A 14,423-nucleotide genomic window follows, 5' to 3' on the forward strand; every position below is an offset into this window, starting at 1 on the left:
ATGTTGCTAGTTTGAAAGAAAATGGATTATTCAAGATGTCATATCATGAAAAGAAAATAGTGTCTTTGATATCCATAACTCTAAAAGAGAATTAATTTAACACATGTGCTAGAAAAACCACAGATGCATTTGATGTTTAGAAAATATAGAGTTTTGAGAAAAAAATTACTGTTTTTTTCTAGCCTCATAGGCAAACTGGGGGAAATTCAGGGTGATACGAAAATCAGGGGATATGAGGAAAAAATTTATAAATAAATACAGTTTGTAAGTAATAATGGGAAGAAACAGGTCATATTTAACATAACTGCATATTAAAATTACAGATAGTTTGCTTCTTTTTACTGGGCTCATCTTTCTTAAAATCTGTTCAAAGAGGGACAAATAACATTTAACCATTATGAAAAACTTCCCTCTTCTCCAAAATTATTGACAAAACTGAATGGTGAGTTCCCTAGGTTTCCAATTAATCTATTTTATCAGTCTCCTAGGTATGATGATATTTATTTGGTCCCAGAGTCTGGATTAGATCACATTTTTAAAAAGAATAACCTGTTGTCTCCATTAATTGGAGGCTTGTTGTTAATCTGCCAGAGTAGAAGCCATTTGAATTTTTCTGGTTTTCTTCTTAATACTTAGTTGGTCTGGACCTTTTGAAAACTGTTATTTATTATGAAGGATATCAAGTTTAGACCTGGATGGGCTACACCTGATCGCTGGTACATTTCCTTGTCATTTGGGGCAGAAATCTATTTGGAACTGACAGAGATTATTTGTATTTTAGGCCTGTTTCTTAAAAGTGTCAGAATTACCTGGAAGATTATGTAGGATTCAAATTTCAGGCCCTGCTCCAGATCTTTTTAATTAGTTTTACTGGAAGTGCAGCCTTTAAAGAAGTTTCCCAATTGCATATTTGGGACTTGAACTTAGAAATATGAGATGATAATTTCATGGGTGAGGTGTAAATTATGATGTAATGTGGCCACTATTTTTCTTTAATTTGAAACTTAGTAACTTGAGACTTCCAGTTTAGCTAAATTCATCTGCTATTTCTCTATTCACCTCTTGCCTACCAAAATACAAAGAAACAAAGTCTAAGCTTCCTCATAATGTATATGGTATAGTATTATAGTCATAAACTAGGAGCTGAGGACTGGCCCAGCTATTTGTTTCTGATTGAAGTGAGGGCTTTAGATTAGCTATTCAAAAGCCAGGCCATCATTTCTGGGAGTTGTTTCCTGGCTTTTAACATCCTTATAGTCATTAACCTAGTTACTATTAACATGATGAATATAGCATATAAATAATAAAACTATTCATTGGAATACATTTTGCAATGTTTTATTATTAGAATGTATACCTAGAAGTTATACTTTTTAAAATTAGATATTCTATGATTATTTTTCTAATATTTTTAAGGCCAAGGGGCTATTAAATGATGCTAGCCTTTTTGTTTATTAGTTTGTTTTCATTTCTCTTTCATAATGGGCCTTATCCACCTTTACTATGTCTTCAAATGTTCCTTTCTCTTTAGCAGAAATGGTCTTTCACCTCTTTGAGCACTTCTTAGAAAATTCTGAGAAGCTGACTGAAGCATCTGGGTGCTGCTTCTTGTACTCCCGGCAGCAAGTTTGCACAAAGAATGCGTATGATGACATTTTGCTTCTTAGGTTCTCCTTTGCTCATGTTTAATTGTTTTTCCTCAGCAAAACACAGAGTTGCCCAGTGCCCATCCAGCTCTCCATTGCCCACGCTGTCTCAAAGGAGCTCAATGTACTGCAATGACTGTGAGAGTCAGAGCCAGACTCAGCCTCCTCACTCTCTCGGCTCTCTTAGTTGTTTTTTTTTTTTTAATGTTTTTTTTAATAGTGCATTATAGTTATACACAATAGTGGGATTCATGATGGCAAAATCATACATGCATGGAATATAATTTGCTCCATTTTAGTCCCTACTCTTTCCTTTTCTTCCTCCCTCTGTCTGTTCCCCTTTGTCCACTCTACTATCTTTCTTTTAATTAGTTACTGATGTTTTAATTGTGCTTTAGAGATATACATACATGTGGAATTCATTGTGGTATATTTATATATGTACATAGCATAATTTGGTCAATTTCGTTCTGCAGCTTCGTCCTTTTTCCATCTTTCCTCCCTCCCCCTCTATTCTCTTCTTCTACTCCACTGATCTCCTTTCTGTTTTCATGGGATCATGCTCTAGTTTCTGCATATGACAGACAATATTTGGCCTTTGACTTTCTGAATTTGGCTTATGTCAATTAGCCTGATGTTCTCCATTTCCATCCATTTTATCATCAATGCTATAATTTCATTCTTCTCTAAGATTGAGTAAAACTTTATTGGGTATATTTATTGCATTTTCTTTATCCAGTCATCTATTCATAGGCATCTGGGCTGATTCCTTAACTTGGCTATTGTGAATTGTGCTGCTATAAACATTGATGTGCCTGTAGGTGATTATACTCTTTAAAAAAATTCCTGATTATATATAATTATTTGTTTTAAAAATTTTCTGTGTGTGTATGTGTGTGTATGTATGTATGTATGTATAAACAGTTTTTGTAAGAAAGCTCAAAATCTTTTCTCCTGCTTTTTTGGGGTATAATTGACAAATAAAAATTTTATATTGCATATTTTAAAGATGTACAGTATATCTTGATTTATATATTTAGTGAAATGTGTTGCGATACACATACGTAGTGAGGTAATTACTATAATCAAGTTAATGAATACATTCATCACCTTAGTTACTGGTTTCTTTGTGTGTTTGGTGAGAATATTTAAGATCTACTGTCTTGGAAAATTTCAAGTATACAACATGGTATTATTGATTGTAGTTGCTATGTTATACATTTGATTCTCAGAACTTACTCACATTTTAACTAAATGTCTGGAATTTTTGATGAACATCTTCATCTCTTTATTTCCCTCAGCCCCTGTCCCCACCCTGGAAAGCCCCATTGTATACTTTGCTTCCATGAGCTTGGATTTTTTTAGATTTCATATGAGTGAGATCAGACAGTATTTGTCTTTTTGTGTTTGGCTCAGTTTACTTAGCATAATGTCTTCCAGGATCACCCATATTGCTCCATGTTATTCTTTCTAAAAGACTGAATAATATATAACATCCTACAATATATATTCCATGTGTCTACACACAAACATATAAACACACCCACAGTTTCATATATACATCTGTCAGTGGGCACTCAGTTCTTTCTCTTGACTATTCTTGACTATTATGAATAATGAAGCAGGAAATATGAAGGTACAGATATCTCTTTTAAGATACTGATTTTATTTCCTTTGGATAAACACTCATAAGTGGAATTTCTAGGTCATATGGTAGTTCTATTTCTAACTTTTTTAGGACCCTCTGTTTTTTTTTTTTTTTTTTTGTGATAGCTATGCTAACCTATATTCTCACCACTAGCGTACCAGAGTTTCCTTTTCTTCACATCCTTGCTGACATCTGTGAGATGCTGCTTCATTGTGGTTTTTAGTTTTATTTCCCTGATTAGTGTTGTTGAACACATTTTCATGTATCTGTTGTCTTCTTTGGAAATATCTATTCTGATCCTTTGCCCAGTTTTAAATTTGGTTATTTGTTATTGTTGTTTTTGTTTTTTGCTATTAAGGTGTATATATCCCTTATGTATTTTGGATATTAACCTCTTATCAGACATGTCATTTGCAACTATTTTCTCTCATTCTATAGGCTTCCTTTCAATTGTGTTAATTATTTCCTTTGCTGTGCAGAAACCTTTTAGTTTGATCGAGTACCACTTGTTTATTTTTAATTTTGTTACCTAAAATGTTTTTGTTTTGTTAAGTAAACTTAGGCCTTAAATGCTGTGGATGTAGTATCTGATGCATGAAATTGCCTTGGCTTTTGGGCAAATTCAATAAAATCTTAAAAAAAACCCACATAAGGAAGTTTTAGCTTAAATTATCTTAAAAAAATGAAAAATTGCGTGCTTTAACTAATTTTTAAAATACCACACCTCATTGCATTGATTTTACTTTGTAAAGAATAAAAGATGTGGAAAAAAAATTGGTTTCTTATAAAAATAGGTTTTCTTTCAATTTTTCATATCAAAGTAAGTACTTTGCTTAAGTAGGATAAAAAAAATGCAGGTTTACTTCTGTAAATCTTCAGACATTACTTGGTGTGATACCTCCTTTGGGTTTGCTGTAGGTCTCTCAGAAACTAAAGCTAAATTGGTTCTTTGACATGAGGAGCAACAGATGGTACAGTCTCCTTACTGATAGAGTAGGGAGAGTAGAGACAGCAATGAAATGGTTCCTCCACTTTAACCTTTTTTTTTGCTACAATTCCAAAGTTCAATATTAGATTTAGAATATTTTTCCATAGAGCATAAAGTATGTAATCATGCCTTTTGCTACTAATTGCAAATGCCTAAAGTTATACATTTTTTACCTTTGTGTTATGGTCAATTTGAAAAAGAATGGTTTCATTATATAATATTGTCTACAGGTTTCCTGGACTATTCTGGCATCATATGACATCATTATTAAATTTTTTATGGCACTAAGAATTGATGCTCCTCATAGAATTTAAAACTAATTTAATTATAATGTTCCCCTAAATTCAGATTTTAATGAAGCAGAAGAAACTGATTAGATTTAAGTGCAAAAGTTATCTACTAGAAAAAAATTGTTTTCTAAATTCCTCAATTTATTAAAAACAATAAAATGGCTCTCTTAGGGAGTCATTTGTGCACCTAGTATGGAAAGATATATGTATATATATAATAAAATTTAGGGTAATGCATATTTTTGTTGCTTTGCTGCCTACAAAACACTTCAATATTGACTGGTTTACAGTAGTTTTGTGTGGAAAATGATACTCTGTCCTGCTGACTAGAAACTACTTCAGATTGTTTAGTGACTTGAGAGACCTTAAATTAGTATTCTTGAACAGTCGTTCCCAACATTGTCTGTTATTGTTTAAGTTATGCTTTGTAAATATTATGGCTCTTCACATGATTGTAATATGTATTTCTTAAAAACTTGCTCCCCATAGTGTGCTAAGTTGTTATTTTTCCCATTTATTCACTGCCTTTCCCATAGGAGGATTATACTTCCAAGCTCTAGAGTAGGCTATGTACTTTTCTTTGACAAATGTGACTTATATACTGTCTAAGCAAAAACTTTACTTGATATCAGTTATTTTGCCATTGCTCCTTTCTCTTTGTCACAAAAATGGTGCATCATAGGTAGGACATCTTCCTTCAGTGTGGATCCTAGCATGAAGAAAATGTGTGAATCAGAGTCACAGCCAACCTGCAGTCAACTTGGGATATGGGCCAGAAATAAACCTTTATTATTTTAAATAACATGATTTTTGGTGTGATTTTTTTTTTAGTTGTTAATAGACCTTTATTTTATTTATTTATATGCAGTGCTGAGAATCAAACCCAGTGCCTCATACATACCAGGCAAATGCACTACTGTTGAACCATAGCCCCAGCCCCAGGAGGAGTGCCTTTCTGTTATCTAGTTCTAGGGCTTCTCAAGGATCTGAATATCTATAAAAAAAATGTCTTTCATCTATTTTAGTTTGATTTTATTTTTTTTCATATTTTCCTTCAGACAGTCTTTGTTTCCTTGATAATTTTAATATATCTGTTAATATTTTTAATAGTATTTCTTTTTTTTTATTGTTGGTCGTTCAAAACATTACATAGTTCTTTAATACATCATATTACACGGTTTGATTCAAGTGGGTTATGAACTCCCACTTTTACCCCGTATACAGATTGCTGTATCACATCAGTTACCCTTCCATTGATTGACATATTGCCTTTCTAGTGTCTGATGTATTCTGCTGTCTGTCCTATTCTCTACTATCCCCCCTCCCCTCCACTCCCCTCCCCTTTTCTCTCTCTACCCCTTCTACTGTAAATCATTTCTTCGATTTGTATTATCTTGTCTTACCCCTCCTTTCCTCTTATATGTCATTTTGTATAACCCTGAGGATCGCCTTCCATTTCCATGCGATTTCCCTTCTCACTCCCTTTCCCTCCCACCTCTCAACCCTGTTTAATGTAAATCTTCTTCTCAAGCTCTTCGTCCCTACCCTGTCCTTGTTTACTCCCCTTATATCAAAGGAGTCATTTGGTATTTGTTTTTTAAAGATTGACTAGCTTCACTTAGCATAATCTGCTCTAATGCCATCCATTTCCCTCCAAATTCTATGATTTTGTCATTTTTTAATGCAGAGTAATACTCCATTGTGTATAAATGCCACATTTTTTTTTATCCATTCATCTATTGAAGGGCATCTAGGCTGGTTCCACAGTCTTGCTATCGTGAATTGAGCTGCTATGAACATCGATGTAGCAGTGTCCCTGTAGCATGCTCTTATTAGGTCTTTAGGGAATAGACCAAGAAGGGGAATAGCTGGGTCAAATGGTGGTTCCATTCCCAGCTTTCCAAGAAATCTCCATACTGCTTTCCAAATTGGCTGCACCAATTTGCAGTCCCACCAGCAATGAACAAGAGTGCCCTTTTCCCCGCATCCTCTCCAGCACTTATTGTTGTTTGACTTCCTAATGGCTGCCAATCTTACTGGAGTGAGATGGTATCTTAGGGTAGTTTTGATTTGCATTTCTCTGACTGCTAGCAATGGTGAGCATTTTTTCATGTACTTGTTGATTGATTGTATGTCTTCCTCTGAGAAGTGTCTGTTCAGGTCCTTGGCCCATTTATTGATTGGGTTATTTGTTATCTTATTGTCTAATTTTTTGAGTTCTTTGTATATTCTGGTTATTAGGGCTCTATCTGAAGTGTGCGGAGTAAAGATTTGTTCCCAGGATGTAGGCTCCCTGTTTATCTCTCTTATTGTTTCTTTTGCTGAGAAAAAACTTTTTAGTTTGAGTAAGTCCCATTTGTTGATTCTATTTGTTAACTCTAGCGCTATGGGTGTTCTATTGAGGAATTTGGATCCCGATCCCACAGCGTGTAGATCATAACCAACTTTTTCTTCTATCAGATGCCATGTCTCTGATTTAATATCAAGCTCCTTGATCCATTTTGAGTTAACTTTTGTGCACGACGAGAGATAGGGATTCAGATTCATTTTGATGCAAATGGATTTCCAGTTTTCCCAGCACCATTTGTTGAAGATGCTATCCTTCCTCCATTGCATGCTTTTAGCCCCTTTATCAAATATAAGATAGTTGTAGTTTTGTGGATTGGTTACTGTGTCCTCTATTCTGTACCATTGGTCCACCCGCCTGTTTTGGTACCAGTACCATGCTGTTTTTGTTACTATTGCTCTGTAGTATAGTTTGAAGTCTGGTATCGCTATACCGCCTGATTCACACTTCCTGCTTAGTATTGTTTTTGCTATTCTGGGTCTTTTATTATTCCATATGAATTTCATGATTCTTTTATCTATTTCTACAAGATATGCTGTTGGGATTTTGATTGGCATTGCATTGAACTTATAGAGAACTTTTGGTAATATCGCCATTTTGATGATGTTAGTTCTGCCTATCCATGAGCAGGGTATATTTTTCCATCTTCTAAGGTCTTCTTCTATGTCATTCTTTAGGGTTCTGTAATTTTCATTGTATAAATCTTTCACCTCTTTTGTTAGGTTGATTCCCAAGTATTTTATTTTTTGGGGGGATATTGTGAATGGAGTAGTTGTCCTCATTTCCGTTTCAGAGGATTTGTCGCTGACATACAGGAATGCCTTTGATTTATGCGTGTTGATCTTATATCCTGCCACTTTGCTGAATTCATTTATTAGCTCTAATAGCTTCTTTGTAGACCCTTTTGGGTCTGCTAGGTATAGAATCATATCATCTGCAAATAGTGATAATTTAAGTTTTTCTTTTCCTATTTTTATGCCTTTAATTTCTTTAGTCTGCCTAATTGCTCTGGCCAGTGTTTCGAGGACTATGTTGAACAGAAGTGGTGAGAGAGGGCATCCCTGTCTTGTACCCGATCTTAGAGGGAATGCCTTCAATTTTTCTCCATTCAGAATGATGCTGGCCTGTGGCTTATCATAGATTGCTTTTACAATGTTGAGGTATGATCCAGTTATCCCTAATTTTTCTAGAGTTTTGAACATAAAGGGATGCTGTACTTTGTCGAATGCTTTTTCTGCATCTATCGAGATGATCATATGGTTCTTATTTTTAAGTCTATTGATGTGGTGAATAACATTTATTGATTTCCATATATTGAACCAGCCTTGCATCCCAGGGATGAATCCTACTTGATCATGGTGTATAATTTTTTTGATATGTATTTGAATCCGATTTGCCAGAATTTTATTGAGGATTTTTGCGTCAAGGTTCATTAGAGATATTGGTCTGTAGTTTTCTTTCTTTGAAGTGTCTTTGTCTGGTTTCGGAATCAGGGTGATGCTGGCCTCGTAGAATGAATTTGGAAGTTCTCCCTCTTTCTATTTCCTGAAATAGCTTGAAAAGTATTGGTGTTAGTTCCTCTTTAAAGGTTTTGTAAAACTCTGCTGTATACCCATCCGGTCCTGGGCTTTTCTTAGTTGGTAGTCTTTTGATGGTTTCTTCTATTTTCTCTATTATTATTGGTCTGTTTAGGTTGTCTATATCCTCCTGACTCAATCTGGGCAGATCATAAGACTTACGAATTTATCTATGCCTTCACTATCTTCTATTTTATTGGAGTATAAGGATTCAAAATAATTTCTGAGTATCTTCTGTATTTCTGAAGTGTCTGTTGTGATATTGCCTTTTTCATCCCGTATGCTAGTAATTTGGGTTCTCTCTCTTCTCTTCGTTAGCATGGCTAAGGGTCTGTCAATTTTATTTATTTTTTCAAAGAACCAACTCTTAGTTTTGTCAATTTTTTCAATTGTTTCTTTTGTTTCAATTTCAGCTCTGATTTTAATTATTTCTTGCCTTCTACTTCTTTTGCTGTTGTTTTGCTCTTCTTTTTCTAGGATTTTGAGATGAAGTATGAGATCATTTATTTGCTGGTTTTTTCTTTTTTTGAGGAATGAACTCCAAGCAATGAATTTTCCTCTTAGAACTGCTTTCAATGTGTCCCATAGATTCCGATATGTTGTGTCTTTGTTTTCATTTAACTCTAGGAATTTTTTAATTTCCTCCTTAATGTCTTCTAAAACCCATTGATCACTCAGCAACCTATTGTTCATTCTCCAAGTGATGCTTGATTTTTCCTTCCTTCTTTTATCATTGATTTTCAGTTTCATTCCATTATGATCAGATAAGATGCATGGTATTATCTCTACCCCTTTATATTGTCTAAGAGTTGCCCTGTGACATAATATATGGTCTATTTTTGAGAAGGTTCCATGTGCTGCTGAGAAAAAAGTGTAACTACTTGATGTTGGGTGGTATAGTCTATATATGTCAATTAAGTCTAGGTTGTTAATTGTGTTATTGAGTCCTATAGTTTCCTTATTTAACTTTTGTTTGGAAGATCTGTCCAGTGGTGAGAGAGGTGTGTTGAAGTCTCCCACGATTATTGTATGGTGGTCTATTAGACTCTTGAAGTTGAGAAGAGTTTGCTTGATGAACACAGCTGCACCATTATTTGGGGCATATATATTTATGATTGTTATGTCTTGTTGGTGTATGTTTCCCTTGAGCAGTATGAAGTGTCCTTCTTTATCTCTTTTGATTAACTTTGGCTTGAAATCTATTTTATTAGATATGAGTATGGCCACTCCTGCTTGTTTCCGCAGTCCATATGAGTGGTATGATTTTTCCCAACCTTTCACCTTCAGTCTATGAATATCTTTTCCTATCAGATGCGTCTCCTGTAGGCAGCATATTGTTGGGTCTTGTTTTGAGATCCATTCTACTAGCCTGTGTCTCTTGATTGGTGAGTTTAACCCATTAACATTTAGGGTTATTTTTGAGATATGGTTTGTTCTTCTATCCATATTTGTTTATTGATGTTACTAAACCTGATTTGTTATCCTCTTTGACTACTTTCCCCCCTTTACTGTCCTACCTCCCATTGTTGGTTTTCAATGTTATTTTCCATTTCCTCTTCCTGTAATGTTTTGCCAAGGATTTTTTGAAGATTTGGTTTTCTAGCTGCGAATTCTTTTAAGGTTTGTTTATCGTGGAAGGTTTTAATTTCATCTTCTATCCTGAAGCTTAATTTCGCCGGATACATGATTCTTGGTTGGAACCCATTTTCTTTCAGTGTTTGAAATATGTTATTCCAGGATCTTCTAGCTTTCAGAGTCTGTGTTGAGAGATCAGCTGTTATCCTGATTGGTTTACCCCTAAATGTAATCTGCTTTCTTTCTCTTGCAGCTTTTGAAATCTCTCCTTATTCTGTATGTTGGACATCTTCATTATAATGTGTCTAGGTGTGGATCTCTTATGATTTTGCACATTTGGCGTCCTGTAGGCTTCTAGGATTTGGGATTCTGTCTCATTCTTCAAGTCTGGGAAGTTTTCTCGTATTATTTCACTGAATAGACTGTTTATTCCTTTGGTATGGAGCTCTGTGCCTTCCTGTATCCCAATGACTCTTAAATTTGGTCTTTTGATATTGTCCCATAATTCTTGGATGTTCTGCTCATGGTTTCTTAGCAGACTTGCTGAGTTGTCTATGTTCTTTTCCAGTTGAAATACTTTGTCTTCATTGTCTGATGTTCTCTCTTCTAAGTGATCTACTCTGCTGGTAGTATTCTCAATTGAGTTTTTAAGTTGGTTTATTGTTTCCTGCATTTCTAGGATTTCTATTTGTTTGTTTTTTATTACCTCTATCTGCCTGTGAAATTGATCTTTTACTTCCTGGATTTGTTTGTCAATGTGATCTTTCATTGTCTGATTTTGCTGTCTCATGTCTTCCTTGGGACTCCAGATCATCTGAAGCATATATATCCTGAGGTCTTTATCTGATATTCCATCTGTTGCAGCTATTACCTCTTCTAAAGTTGAGTTGACCTGCATTGCTTGTGGTCCTTTCTTTCCTTGTCTTTTCATACTGCTCGCGTTTCTTTCTGCTTGGTGCAACTGTTGTGTTTTTGAAATTTACCCCCTATTTATTTATATTGCTCTTGTATAGTTGGGAAGTCTCCCTTGCAGGGCGGGTATTGGCTGTGCTCCTCCCCTAATTAGGGTGATCTGTCTACCCCGCTGATCGGTCGCAGGTCTGCCCCCCCTGCGGGCCTGGGTGGCGGCTTTGCTTTGCCCCCACTCCAATTGTGGTAACGTAACTACCACGCCCTGGGGTCCTTGGTCCTGATCTGGATGTGGGTGGCGGCTCTGCTGGGCCTCCACTCCAATTGGTGTGATGAGTCTACCGCGCTGGCAGACCTCTAGGCCGGTGGGTCGCAGTTCTGCACAGCCCCCACTCCCAATGGGGGTACCTGACTACCTCTCCAACGGGTCGCTGAGCCCCCTCCGGACCCGGGCGGCGACCCTGCTCCACCCCCACTCCAACCAGTGTGACGCGACTGCCTCGGTGTTACGTGTCCACCACGCTGGCAAGCTACCTGGCCTGTCTTTCCAGTGGGCCACAGGTCTGCCTGCCCTGCTTGCTCAGATGTCAGCTCTGCACAGCCCCTACTCCAAATGAGGTTACTTGGCTACCGCGCCACGGGGTCGCTGGTCCTATTCTAGGCGTGGGCGGCTACTCTCTTCAGCCCCAGCTGCATTTGGGGTGTCATGGTACCACGCCGGTGGGTCACTTGGCCTGCTCTGGGCGCAGGTGGAAGCTCCACTCTGCCCCACAGCACCCAGCAGGAGCCTGACTGAGAAGCAGTCACCGCTGGTTCCCTAGCCTTGGGCCAAAGCAGCTTCGGTGGCCAGAAACCCGCCTCTCGGATCCCGATACACTCTCCGCTGGGAGCTGGCTCCAGCGAGCGACCCCCACGGGTTCCCCAGCCCCAGGCCAAAACTGTTCCGGGAGTCAGAACCCAGTCGCCTCAAGCTCAGCGCATTCTCCACTTGGAGCTGGCCTCCACCGGCAGTCTCCGCAGTTTCCTCAGACCTGAGCCAGGTTAGCCCTGGGAACCAGAATCCAGCTGCTCAGTGCCCGGCGCACGCCTTGCCAGGCACGAGCCTCTAGGAGTATTCTCCATAAGATCCCCAGTCCCAAGCCTGAGCAAGAAATCTGTCTGCTAGACGCAGGCAATTACCAGCCTGAAATCACCTGTTCCGAAGCTGAATGAGCTGAGATCAGGACTTGACTTCTGCACCTGCCGTGGGACCACCTGTGGAGCCGGGCAGCTGTGGCCGAGTGGTTAGGAACCGGGCAGGTGAGGTGGCTGCTCGTAGAGCGAGAGCTAGGCCTCCCGGGGGAGCCGCTTGCCGGAGCGGCTGATGGCTGCGGGAGTAAACCTCTGTGCCCACGTGGCCGTCCAAGATCCACTTCTCTGGGACAAACTGTCACTTCCAATAAACCTACCAGTTCACGGCTGCTCTCCTCTTAAGGGAATTATGCTAGAAGTTCCTCCGTAGGTAGGCTGCAGCTGTTCAGATGGGTCTTTCTTATCCCGTTAAAGTGGATACGTTGGAATCGCTGCTTCCTCGCCGGCCGCCATGTTGGATCCTCCTCTTTGGTGTGATTTAAAAAAAAAATAATTGATTAATTTTGCTGGGGATTGAACCCAGGGCCTCACACATTCCAGACAACCACTTTACCGCTGAGCTACATCCCCAGCCTTAGGGATTATTTTTACCATAGCATAAACTAGCAAAATCTGACTTCTCAGACTAGAATAACTCTTATTGCAAGGGAAAAAAAAAGAGCAGAAGGGGTCTTAGGTGGTGATATGATTCAACTCTGCTCTGCTCTACATACTTCCACTTCTGCCTAAAATTGCTTGGGTTCAATGCACTTAGAGTTTTTGTTCTTGAGGATTTGAACTAAGAGACATATAATATTGTGTTCAATTATGACAAACTCTTAACTGAAAGTCTTATAGAGCAATGTTTGGAGTTGGCTGTGTAAGCTAAAGTTATGAGGAAGTAGAGGTATAAGTGAGAAGAAGAAGCAGTTATACAGATCGTTAAATCAGTCAACATTTACTAAGAGCTTCTTTAGGCCAAATATTGCTCCAATCACATCACAACCTTTATATCCATGCTGTGAACAGCGCCATGTTGAGACTTACCACTACAGTGAGTGCTGAAAAGATTATGGTGCTTTGTCACCACTCCCCCAATTCAAGCACAGACCTAACATAATTTTAAATAATACCGATGATATTATAAAATCCCTACTTTGATGACTATTTGCATACTTTTTTCTTGTCGAACTTTCTCAAAATATATATATTTTCTGCAGTGCCAGGGTCTCAGAAATATTTTATTATTTTATCTTGATGCTTTGCTAGTTCACCAAGTACATACTTATTCTGCCAATTGTATAATGTATCACTACTAATGAGGTTTATATTTTGTTATTCCACTTCAAAAATAAGAAGTGGAATCTTCAAGAGATTAAGCAATTTTTAAATGGTAGCTAGTAAGTGTTAAAATTGAGATTCAAACTCGGAGCTATTAGATCTATTACATACCAAAATTAAAATAGTACTCAGCCACAGTGGAAAAATGGTCAGAAGCCTCTGAAAGAAAGCAAGTAGGAATTCTGCTCCTAGTCTTCCAGTTTCTAGCTCTCGTGTGGCCTGGCCATATTTCTAATATCTTTATGTGAATACTAGAGTGGAAGAAAGGAAAGGGAATCAAGGAAAATACCTGTATCTATTGCTTTTGGCATTACTCTCTACTACAAGTTTCCTAAAGCAGTTTTGTTTCTTAGTGTTTTACTAGGCTTTAGTGAAGTGACCTGTTCAGATCTTGCAGAAGCCCTCTTTCTCATTAGACCACAGACATGAGCCCAGGTAGTGAAACCAAGGTAGATTAAAAAACAGCTATGTAGAATGTGTTAAAATTTGTCAACTAAGACTTTTTTGGTTGACCAAGTATTTAAAAATATTTTTCATTTATTTTTGTTCTTTTTAGTTATACATGACAGTAGAGTATATTTTGATATATTTATTCAAACATGGAGTACATCTTATTCTAATTAGGATCCCAGTTTTTTGGATGTACATGATGAGATTCACTGTGGTATATTCATACAGGTACATAGTAAAGTTATGTCAGATTCATTCTACTCTCTTTCCTATTCTTATCCCCTCTCCCTTCCTTCATTCCCCTTTTCCTAATCTATTCTTCCCCCACTCCCTTGTTGTATGTTAGCATCCACATATCAGAAACAACCTTCGACCTTTGTTTTTCTTAGCATTGGCTTATTTTGCTTAGCATAATAGTCTCCAGATCCATCCATTTACTGGCAAAAGTAATAAAGTCATTCTTTTATAACTGAGTAATATTCCAATGTGTATACATACTACATTTTCTTTATCTGTTTATCTATTTTAGGTTGGTTCCATAG

Source organism: Urocitellus parryii, chromosome 8 (assembly GCF_045843805.1).
Source record: "Urocitellus parryii isolate mUroPar1 chromosome 8, mUroPar1.hap1, whole genome shotgun sequence".
Classification (NCBI taxonomy): domain Eukaryota; kingdom Metazoa; phylum Chordata; class Mammalia; order Rodentia; family Sciuridae; genus Urocitellus; species Urocitellus parryii.